Source organism: Myotis davidii, unplaced genomic scaffold, assembly GCF_000327345.1.
Source record: "Myotis davidii unplaced genomic scaffold, ASM32734v1 scaffold128, whole genome shotgun sequence".
Taxonomy (NCBI): Eukaryota; Metazoa; Chordata; class Mammalia; order Chiroptera; family Vespertilionidae; genus Myotis; species Myotis davidii.
In genome coordinates this window covers 2,978,838-2,989,213 of record NW_006299719.1, presented here as the reverse complement: position 1 = coordinate 2,989,213, position 10,376 = coordinate 2,978,838, and the positions used below count along the sequence as shown (strand labels likewise).

At 37.4% G+C, this 10,376-nt stretch overlaps 1 protein-coding gene and 1 long non-coding RNA gene across 2 annotated transcripts in view; one reads left to right on the top strand and one right to left on the bottom strand.

Moving 5' to 3' along the window:
- The window catches only part of NEGR1 (neuronal growth regulator 1), an 854,147-nt gene that overhangs the window by 591,899 nt on the left and 251,872 nt on the right, over nucleotides 1-10,376 (bottom strand). The gene's annotated exons all lie outside the window — the stretch shown is intronic.
- The window catches only part of LOC107185008, a 19,589-nt gene continuing 12,858 nt past the window's right edge, over nucleotides 3,646-10,376 (top strand). Inside the window, exon 1 of the long non-coding RNA XR_001515920.1 lies at nucleotides 3,646-3,835. This is a non-coding gene — a long non-coding RNA (uncharacterized LOC107185008). The remainder of the gene's footprint in view (nucleotides 3,836-10,376) is intronic.

Below are 10,376 nucleotides of genomic sequence, written 5' to 3'. Positions count from 1 at the left end.
GGTTACTTTATGGAAAATTTGGTGCGGCTAATTCTGGCAGTTCATGCTCTTCTCAACTGAGGATTTTTAGCTTTCATTGCCCTGAGTCAAGCTCCACATTATTATAATATTATGTGTCCCCTAACAACTCCCTTAGAAGGACTAAAATAAGTTTTCAGGCAGAAAGGTAGTTCTTTGAAGCAAGTGAGCATGGTGTAATGGCAGAGAACAAAGAAGAGAGTTAACAGAGTTAATTTCTGGCTAAAGTTGCCCACTGACTGACAGTGTAGGCAAGCCAGTTAACTTCTCTGTGCCTCACTCTTCACACATGGCTACACTTGGGCAAATAATGCCTCATCTATTTACCTGACCAAATTTACTTATAAAAATAATGTTAACTGTAAGACTCGAATCTCCAATAAAGCCAAACATTACATTAAAATGGGTTGTTTTATTAAGATAAGCATTGTCATTATTTTTAGTGAGATAGTGAAAGTTGAAGAACATTTAAGAAATAATAACAACATTAATACAATCATGATAATAGCCACGTAAGTACTCTCTGCCATAAAATGTGCTAAATGCACCATCTGGCTTAACCTTCATAAGCTACCCTATAAAGCAGGCATTATTATTATATCCCTTGTACAGATACACTAAATGAGATAACAGACTAAAGAATCTCCTCCATGTCATGCAGTTACCAAGTGCAGATTTGAGATTTAATCTCTTGATGCCAATGCCCTGATCTTAACCAGAGTTACTGTCTGAGAGCTACCCGTGGTCACTTAGAGCATTTTCCAAATCCAACCATTTCTAAGGAGTTCTTCTTTTCTATCTGAGCATGTCCAATCTGGCCCAATTGACTACCTATTATAAAAGAAGGTAGAGGGAGAGAGAGAAAAAACAAACAAACATGGATATGAAAGACAAACATTGATCGCTGCCTTCTGCACACCTCCTACTGGGGTTCCAGCCCGAAACTCAGGCATCTGCCCTCACCAGGCGATGCCATTTTATATAGAGAACTTAAGCCTTCAATAATTTAGGTATGGACATGCATTTCCAGAATCAATCCTCCATGAATAGTGAGGAACAACTAAGTTTTCAGGGAGTCTAAATTTACATGCTGAGAAACAGAGAGAAGAAATAAAATGGAGTCAAGATAGTCAAGCTGCTAAATTATTAAAATCAAATAGATTCTTTTGAGGAAACTATTCTATTCTTTTTTTTAACTAGTTTAGCAACTTAAACTTTTGAACATGCCAGTCCTGCCTCAATGCCTGAATGTGCATCAAACCTCCAGATAACCCTCTGATTACCCCGTGAAGGACTAAAAAAAAGTTAAAATATCCAGACCACCTGACATCCATTATACAGCCCATGAGTCATCAAGAGAATTACATATGGGACCAATCAGAGGCTAGGAATACAGGCCAGATTCTTTCCAGAATGTGGCTTTTACTATAAGAACTCTTAACTTTTCATTCTTTGGAACACTCTGGGTATTGCTTAGGTGTGTTTCCAGTTGCAAACCTAAGGACCCTTGAATACATGTTTAACCTTTAACCACCAGACACTTTTTGAGTTAGTTTGACAACTAACACAGATTTTTGCTAGGGGTGGGGGAGCATAACTCCTGAGCTGTTCAAGGGTAAACTGTATATATTCACCCACTTGCAGCCAAACAAAATTATTTTTATTGAGACAATTTAGAACCATGCTATCCTACTACAAGTGGAAGCTCACTGTTTCTTCTGCTTATTCACTCATTCTTATCTATTATTTTCTCATAGACATGTTTCAACCCTTTTCTAAAACCCCCAAAGATCCAATCAATTCCATCATTTTAATAGATGACTTCTCTTTCTACAGCGTCGAACAATCAAAGTCATTAAAGTGGATACTCTGACAATTTTTCTAACCATCTCAAAAATATTTCTGATTTTTCATTCAACTTTCCTTTCAGGACAACTATCCTCACTTCTAAGGCTATGTTTTGAACATATGATCTTGATGTCATTCCTTCTTAACTTCTTATATATATACTCCTATCTAGTTTTGTATTAGGCAGTAAGACGTACATGAATAGACAAGAACAATGAGTCAGGTACAGAAGGTCATCAAGGCAAAAAGCAACTTGCAAAACTGGGAAAAGAAGGACCTTGCCCCCAGGGTGACCTTTCCTCCCCTGGCATATATGCCGGTCATGTGATTTAAACTCCCTGACCTTCCCTATCACTGGTCCTGTGGTTCAGACCCTCCCTGGACTTTTCCACCTTGGCATATAGCTAATCATGTAGTTTTGAGCCCTGTTAGAGGAGGAACAAGGAACTGGAGAACAGCTTCATAGAATCCCATACAAGCCCTTGCATAACCATTGCCTTAAGCATTAAGCCCTAGAGATACCATCTAAGCTTCTATTGTGTTTCAGGTCCAGGCTCAGAACAGCAGCAAGGCCAGAGGGGTGATATCATGGCTGACTCAGGACCAGATGCTCTAACTAATCACATCCTGTCCTGGCATGGACCAATCAGTGGAGACCGTGACCCTGAAAGCACACACCTGGCAAGCTCATGAATATTCTATTGAGATCCTCCCCTGGAACCACCCTTAAAAACCTTATTCTTAAAAGCCCTCAAATGAAGGACCCAGCTCAACTCTCAAGCAGGCCTGTACCTTTCTCCCAATCCCTTCCCACGTTTTCCTTGCTTCTTTCTGCTAAGCTACAAGAGCCCTTCTTTTATCTCTATAACTAGTTTCTTGAGCCCATTTCCTCTATGGTTCAATTCTAACTCTGTGAATATATATATTATTGATTTCAGAGAGGAAGGAAGAGGGAGAGAAATAGAAACATCAATGATGAAAGAGCATCATTGAATGGCCACCTCCCACACACACCCCACTAGGGACTGAGCAGGCAACTTGCATATACCCCAATCAGGAATCCAACTGTGACCTCTTGGTTCATAAGTCAATGCTCAACTACAAAGACACACTGGCCAAGCTATCTCTGTGACTTTCTAAACAGACTTTTGCTTGTATTTGAGTCTTGGCTCTGAATTCTTTCTTAGACAGAACTCAAGTACCAAGTACTGAGGTCGCTGTTTCGCCTCCAACATTCCAGTTACTATGGAAGAATCAGGAGATGTAAAAATAAATAAGATGCTTTTTGCTTTCAAAGCTCATTTTCATTGTCATAGCACCTCTAAATGTTGACCTTTGACCCTAAGTAAAGTGCCTCTAACTTTACTGTTATAGTAATAAGTTTAGTTAGTATAAGTTAGCATAAGCAAACTCCATTTTGTATTAGTATAGGTTAGCATAAGCAAATTCCATTTTATATTAGAGTGAATTTTAACTTTACTTAGAAGTGAAACTTAACTTCTATGTGTGTGTGTGACCCTGATAAGAACTTTGTAGCCCTGTGTGTGTGTGACCCTGATAAGAACTTTGTAGTCCCCTGTGTGTGTGACCCTGATAAGTACTTTGTAGCTCCCTGTGTGTGCACTCCTGATAAGTACCTTGTAACCCCCTGCGTGTGTATCCCGATAAGTCCAGAAGGCACCACTGGAACACGCTGATATGAGACACTGAAGGAGCCCATCCATTGGGTATAAAAGAAGGACCCTCACACCAGCGGCCAGATGCCTGTCTGCCCTTCACAGACAAGACGTTCTCTTTACCCTCTTGGAACCTGCCGTTCCTGCTCTGCTCCTGAGCCCAGATTGTTAGAGGCTTCTCTTCATGTCAAGAGACCGAGCACCTGCCGCAGCGTTCCTGACGACCTCCGTGTGTCTCTGTCAGTCAGTGTCTCCGGGTGGCCTGCCAAGGACTGAAACCCATCAGCTCTCTGGTAAATAAACCTGTGTGATTCTTGCATTCTGTTTGTCTCCTGTGTCTCCTCTCTTCTTAGCTTTGGTTTAAGCTCGGCCTAAATAATAAAGTACCCTTTGACGTCTGTATTGGTATATCCAAATGAGGCGCACTGGGTCACCTGTGCATATGTTCTCATAGAAGTGGAACACTTACAAATGAACTTTGAATTTACTTATTCCCAGGTTTTGTTTTCCTTAATCCTCTTCAAACATGCTCCTTCTTTTATTTCTATAATATAGTATGTTCAAAAATTTCTCCTTTTTGCTCTCTTTACCTACTTATTATAATCCATCAAAGAAAAGTATATTCCATTTCTTTTTTAAAATCAGTTGTTAGACAATATGTTTACAGTTCATTAATGCCACCTCTATTAAATGTTACTTCAAACTTAATATCCAGTCCTCATTTCTACTCTCAGGTTCAGTTTTATAACTCAAACTACCTGTTGAATAAACTGCCATTATCTAAAATTTGAGATGGTTAAACTGATGTTCTCATTTTACCCATAAAATTATTTGCTTCTGAAGGGGGACAAAGTTTGTTCTCCCAAAATATACCTCTTTGGTACAAGGATTATATTTTGATGATTATTTTCAAGAAATAGACATGGGAAAAGCTCCAAAAACCCAGAAGTTACCCTTTTATAAGGAACATTGACATTTATAAGGTAAATTAGTAAGGGTTTCTCCTTTTATGTAAGAGGTATAGAAAAATACTAAATTTTTTAGAAAATTATAAATGGAGAAGGCAAGAACATAAATCTGTATATTAACTTTATGCTAGTTTACTGTGCTCCCCCTAGGTTCCCCAAAGCTTTCCATAATTGGCTCCCCCATCCTCAACATCTTCTTTTGTCTTTTAAAGGAGATACTATTTAAGGTGGTGCCTTTGATCATTTTAAGGTGTAAGTTTTTCTCAGTATTTTCCATATATACAGAAGATATCATGTTTTTTGAAGATTAACAAAATTAATGCATATTCAATGTTTTCAATGATTCTTTGCATACAATTCAATAATTGGTGTATATTTTTATTCATTAATTTCAACTTATTCCAGATATTCTAGGCAGGAGGCTGTTTCATTGAAAATAATTTCATGATATGCCTATAAAATAAACCAGTTCATAAAAATCCAATTTCAAAGACTACCCTGGAATTATTTTTTTTTGCAATGTCTTCTGACTTTGTCATTTAAGTAAAGCCCCCATTTTGTACTGTCACTGTAGTATTAATGAGTAAAAGAAGCTAGAACTATTTGAGTAACTGTGTGGTTTCCTCCAAAACTTTGTGAATTCTTGTGATTAACAAAGGTCATTTTTTTTAAAAAAAATGGAAGAGTTCTCTATGAAAACACATGAGATCTTCCATGACTGAGTTCTCAGTTTCCCATTCCTATCACTAATATCTGAGTAAAGGTGCCTATCATCTCTAACCTGGACTATTGAAGCAACTTTCTAGATACTACATTCTGCCCTCTCCCCATTGTTATCATATTTATCTTTCTAAGACACAGGCTGATCATGACTCTCTACGGCTTAGAACATTTACTTAGCTTTCTACTGCTCAGAAAATAAAATTCAAAATCGCTGGAAGAGAATTCAATACCTTTCACAATAGAAGTCTAATTTATCATTCCACCTTATAATGCCATTACTTTTCTCACACACATACACTAAGGCCAAATAAAAGTCATTTTATATACTTTCAAGTCTCATGTTTGTTTGTTTGTTTGTTTTTGTTCTCCTTACAATGCCCTTCCTGGACCCACTCCTTATTTTTCTATACAGATTCTTTTCATACCAAAACATACCACTTAAAAGATCATATCCTCCACAGCATGTTCATATGCTACACCCCCATATACTTGTGTATGTTTATATAAGTACATATTTTAAATATATTGTATAATATGTCTTTAGAATATAAGTATACATATAAAATAATGTATAAATATACACATAAAGGTTATATACATATTATAATCAAAGAGTGTAGAAATTTATATAACACACATACTTGGGAGTATAATAATTCACATACAAAACTTTCTCTTTTATTAGGTCATAAGCTCTGTGAGATATGTATCTTAGCACAGCATCTGGTACATATTAAATTATCAATATAGTTTTCTTAAAGGTGTGAATATGTAATCGAATGAGTTACCTTTTGTTTTATCATATATGAAAGATACAAACTCCAGTCTTTATAACGGTTTTCAGCAATGCCTCATAGATAGATATCAATTTCTAAAATGTACTTTCTGAGTCCCAAGTATTTGACATTACAAAATTATAGGAGTGAAAAGGAATATAACAATGCCCACTCCAGGCTTTGATGGGGCCATCACTACTTAGCAAAATACCTTCTCTATTTTAAAAGACTTCACCTTTGAATAGAATTTCATAGCCTGCCCATTTGCCTATCTTATATAATAAAGAGCTAATATGCTAATTAGACCAAACAGCAGAACGACCATCTAGACAACCTTTCAGACAAAGCCTGGGCTGTGAGGGCTGGCCAAGGCTGTGAGGGGCTGTGAGGGCCAAGCCCCTTTCATGAATTTCATGCATTGGGCCTTTAGTCTATATATAAAAGGCTAAGCAACCAGTTGACCATTCAACCGGTCTACTGGTTACTATGACATGCACTGACCACCAGGGGGCAGGTGCTTAATGCTGGAGCTTCCCCCCAGGTGGTCAGCATGCTCCCACAGTGGGAGTGCCGCTCAGCTGGCCTGCATGAGCAGGGCAGGATAAGCAGGAGTGGCTCCTTCCCAGATTCTGGCAGGCCATGCCGAAGGACCCTACCAGTACACGAATAGTGTTTAATAATGTCCACTATTAATTCCTACAATCGTTTTGAAATTATTTTTCAAGGTAATTGAAGCATTACTGTTCTTTTCCTCCTTTGTTTTTTCCCTGTCCGGGAAGATGACATATAAAGAAGATTTTGAGAAACGTTAAATATAACATTATAAGCAAGGACTATGACAGATGGGTCTTGGCTTCAGAATTAAAGCACCTCATCTATTTACAAATATCTATTTTTACTTGGGTTTGTTGATTCTGTTTTCTGAAAACTTTTAAGATATACTCTTTCTCATTCCTAACATTTGCTATATTTGCATTTTGGACGAGGCAACTTTCCCCCTCCCCCTTGATGTCTGAGCCTTGGCTTTCCACACCTTTAATCACTGAAAATATGCACCCTTCACTTAGTTTATAGACTGTTAATAACACTTTTTTTTCCTCACCTGAGGACATGTTTATTAATTTGAGAGAGAGAAAGATCCAGTGGTTGCATCCTGTAGGCACCCTGACCTGTGATTGAACCCCCACACCTAGGTATGTGCACTGACCTGAAATTAAAGCCACAACCTTCTGGTATACAGAAGGACACTCAACCAACTGGGCCACCCGACCAGGGCATGACACTTTTTGAGCTTTGAAGGCATCAGTCTTAATACCTAACACTTGTTAGATGTAATATTTTGCTTACTTTGTCATTAATTAATCTGCCTTCATTTTTTTCTTGTTCTAGTGGCTCTGGTTTGTCTTAAAAGCAGAGTCTATAATCGAGTCTCTATTTTGTGTTGGTTACTGTACTGTGACCTAAATAGCCATTATTTTGTTTTGTTCTTATAATAACCCCTTGAGAGAAGTCATCAGAAGACATAACCACCAGTGACCTGAGAACTGGACCCAGGCAATTGAAAGCTTCTCACCCGCTCTCCTGTCCTTGGAACATGCATTCCACTTGCCTTCCCCAGAAGCCACTCCAAGGACACAGCCTCCAGATAGTCATGTGGTGATGAGACTATTCAGACTGGGTATGTGACTGAACCCAGTAAGTCTGCCGTGTACATAACTGAACCCAGTCGTTTCTATAAACTTTTAAGATTCTGGCAGGTGAATGTGGAAAACTACCTGTAACCACCTAATACAAATCTTTTAAGTTTCCTTGCTTATTGACCCTACCCCCTAGCAATGTGGAGCTGTCTGAATTTTTTGTTGGTCTCTCCCTATCCTCCTGATAAGAGGCCAGTTTCAGATTACATTTGGCAAGCTCCCTGCCAGAGCCTTAAACCAAGGCTCATTAAGGCTAAACAATGTAATCAAAGTTCCTGGTGTACACTCAAATCTGACCTCAAAGCCTACATTTTTAAATCTCCAAGTTGTTCTGAAAACTGGAATATCATAGTGATAACTGTCCTAGCAATGTCATCATATATAACCTTTATTATAAGATTCCTTTCCTTCCTTCTTAATTTTGAACTTTGAACAAAGGTAATAATTATGGGTATAATGTGGAAACAGTATGGAGTTTCCTCAAAAAACTAAAAATGGAATTCCCATTTGACCCAGTGACTCCACTTCTAGGAATATATCCCAAGAAACTAGAAACACTAATCAGAAAGGATATATGCACCCCTATGTTCATAGCAGCACAACTTACCATACTTAAGATTTGGAAACAGCCTAAGTGCCCATCAGCAAATGAGTGGATTAAAACCTGTGGTACATCTACACAATGGAATACTATGCCACTAAAAAAAAGAAGGAGTTCTTAACATTTGCAACAGCATGGATGGACCTGGAGAGCATTATGCTAAGTGAAATTGGTCACATGATATCACTCATTTGTGGAATATAATGAACAACATAAACTGATGAACAGAAACAGATACAGAAACAGAGAAGCATCGATCAGACCATTGAACCTCACAGGGAAGGTAGGGGAGGGTGGGGATAAGGGGGAGAGATCAACCAAAGGACTTATATGCATGCATATAAGCATGACCAATGGACACAAACACTAGGAGGGTGAGGTCATGAGCAGGAGAGTGGAAGGCAATGGGGGAATAAGGACACATATGTAATACCCTGATCAATAAATAAAAAATAAAGGGAGTACTATTTATTGAACACTTATTACATGTTAAGCATATTACTCATAATCATTTTTTTATAATTTTTTTTAATATATTTTATTGATTTTTTTTACAGAGAGAAAGGGGAGGGATAGAAAGTTAGAAACATCTATGAGAGAGAAACATTGATCAGCTGCTTCCTGCACAACCCCTACTGGGGATGTGCCCGCAGCCAAGGCACATGCCCTTGACCGGAATCGAACCTGGGACCTTTCAGTCTGCAGGCCGACGCTCTATCCACTGAGCCAAACCGGTTAGGGCTCATAATCATTTTTATACTCACAATAATACTGCCTCCATTTTATAGATAAGAAAATAGAGTTGGAGGGAAATTTAAAAAAAAACAAACATCTTGGTGCAGCTTAAATTGTTATAACTTCAGAAGTGTAAATGTTATTCTCAATAAGTTTATTTAAATTTGTTTGAAATATATTTAGTTTTGTGAATTTAATAATACATTCTTTTTTACTTTTTGTTTTAGTCAATGAGAAAGTGAATGCATTCATTTTCATCATTTCACATTCTCAAAAGTAGCTTATTAATTTTTTTTCTATATTGTTATATCCTTATATCCTGATGAACCAATGAGCAATTTATCAAGCTACCCCAAGGTGAGGGTGCTCTGCAGCACCAATTGTTTATTTTATTGTAATATCTACATCATTTATTTCCTATCTTTAAGGGTCTAGCTACTCAAAATCTGCATCATCTGAGACTTATTAAAAATGCAGGGTCTTGGGCTTTCTACTAGAATCTTGATTTGGAATCTGCAGTTTAGCATGTTCACTGGACGATGCGCATTAATGTTGAGAAGCACTCATTTAGGCATTGAATTTGATCTATAATCACAAGATCACGGCAAGTGAATGTTCTGGACTAACCACAAAGGAAAAAAAAAATGCTGAATATTAACATATAACCATTAACATCAGACACCAACCAAGAAAAGCAAAAAGAAACAAAATGAATGCTGGACAATTAGGTATTAGTCAAGTCCTTTGATGTTAAGAAGGACGTTTTTAATATTGCATGCAATTCTATGGATAACAGCTCAAATGCTAGCCCAGTGGAGGGTCAGAACTTCACAGGGTTGAAGAGAATGGAAAAGCAATTGCCAATAAAGCATAGCAGGATTTCATCTCCAGAGAGAGTACCCTAAAAGGAATATACCCTTCAGTAACTGTGCTCTTGTGTTACATAGACTATGAACATATATACTTTTTTGTTTTAGTGTTTCCCCAAAAATTGACTTGATAATTCATTGCAGAGTTTTCCTGGGGTTGCAATGGATTTGCAGGGTTTTTTTAATCAATTTTTTTTCTTTTTTTTTTTAACTGATGTATTAATAAAATTCTAGACTGCTGTTTTTTGTTAGTTTATCTTTTCCACACTGCTTCCCAAAGTTTAATATAATCAGCCTTGGTCATACAAAAAATTGTTGAAATTCTTTAGGGAAAAATTAAATTAAGCCTAGAGGTATATTCACTTCTTTCCTACCTTTAAATTGTGCTTTGATGCAATAGGGGAAACAGTAATGGGGTAACTTTTATTTTGTTTTATTTTTTCTATATATTTTTTTTTATTGTTG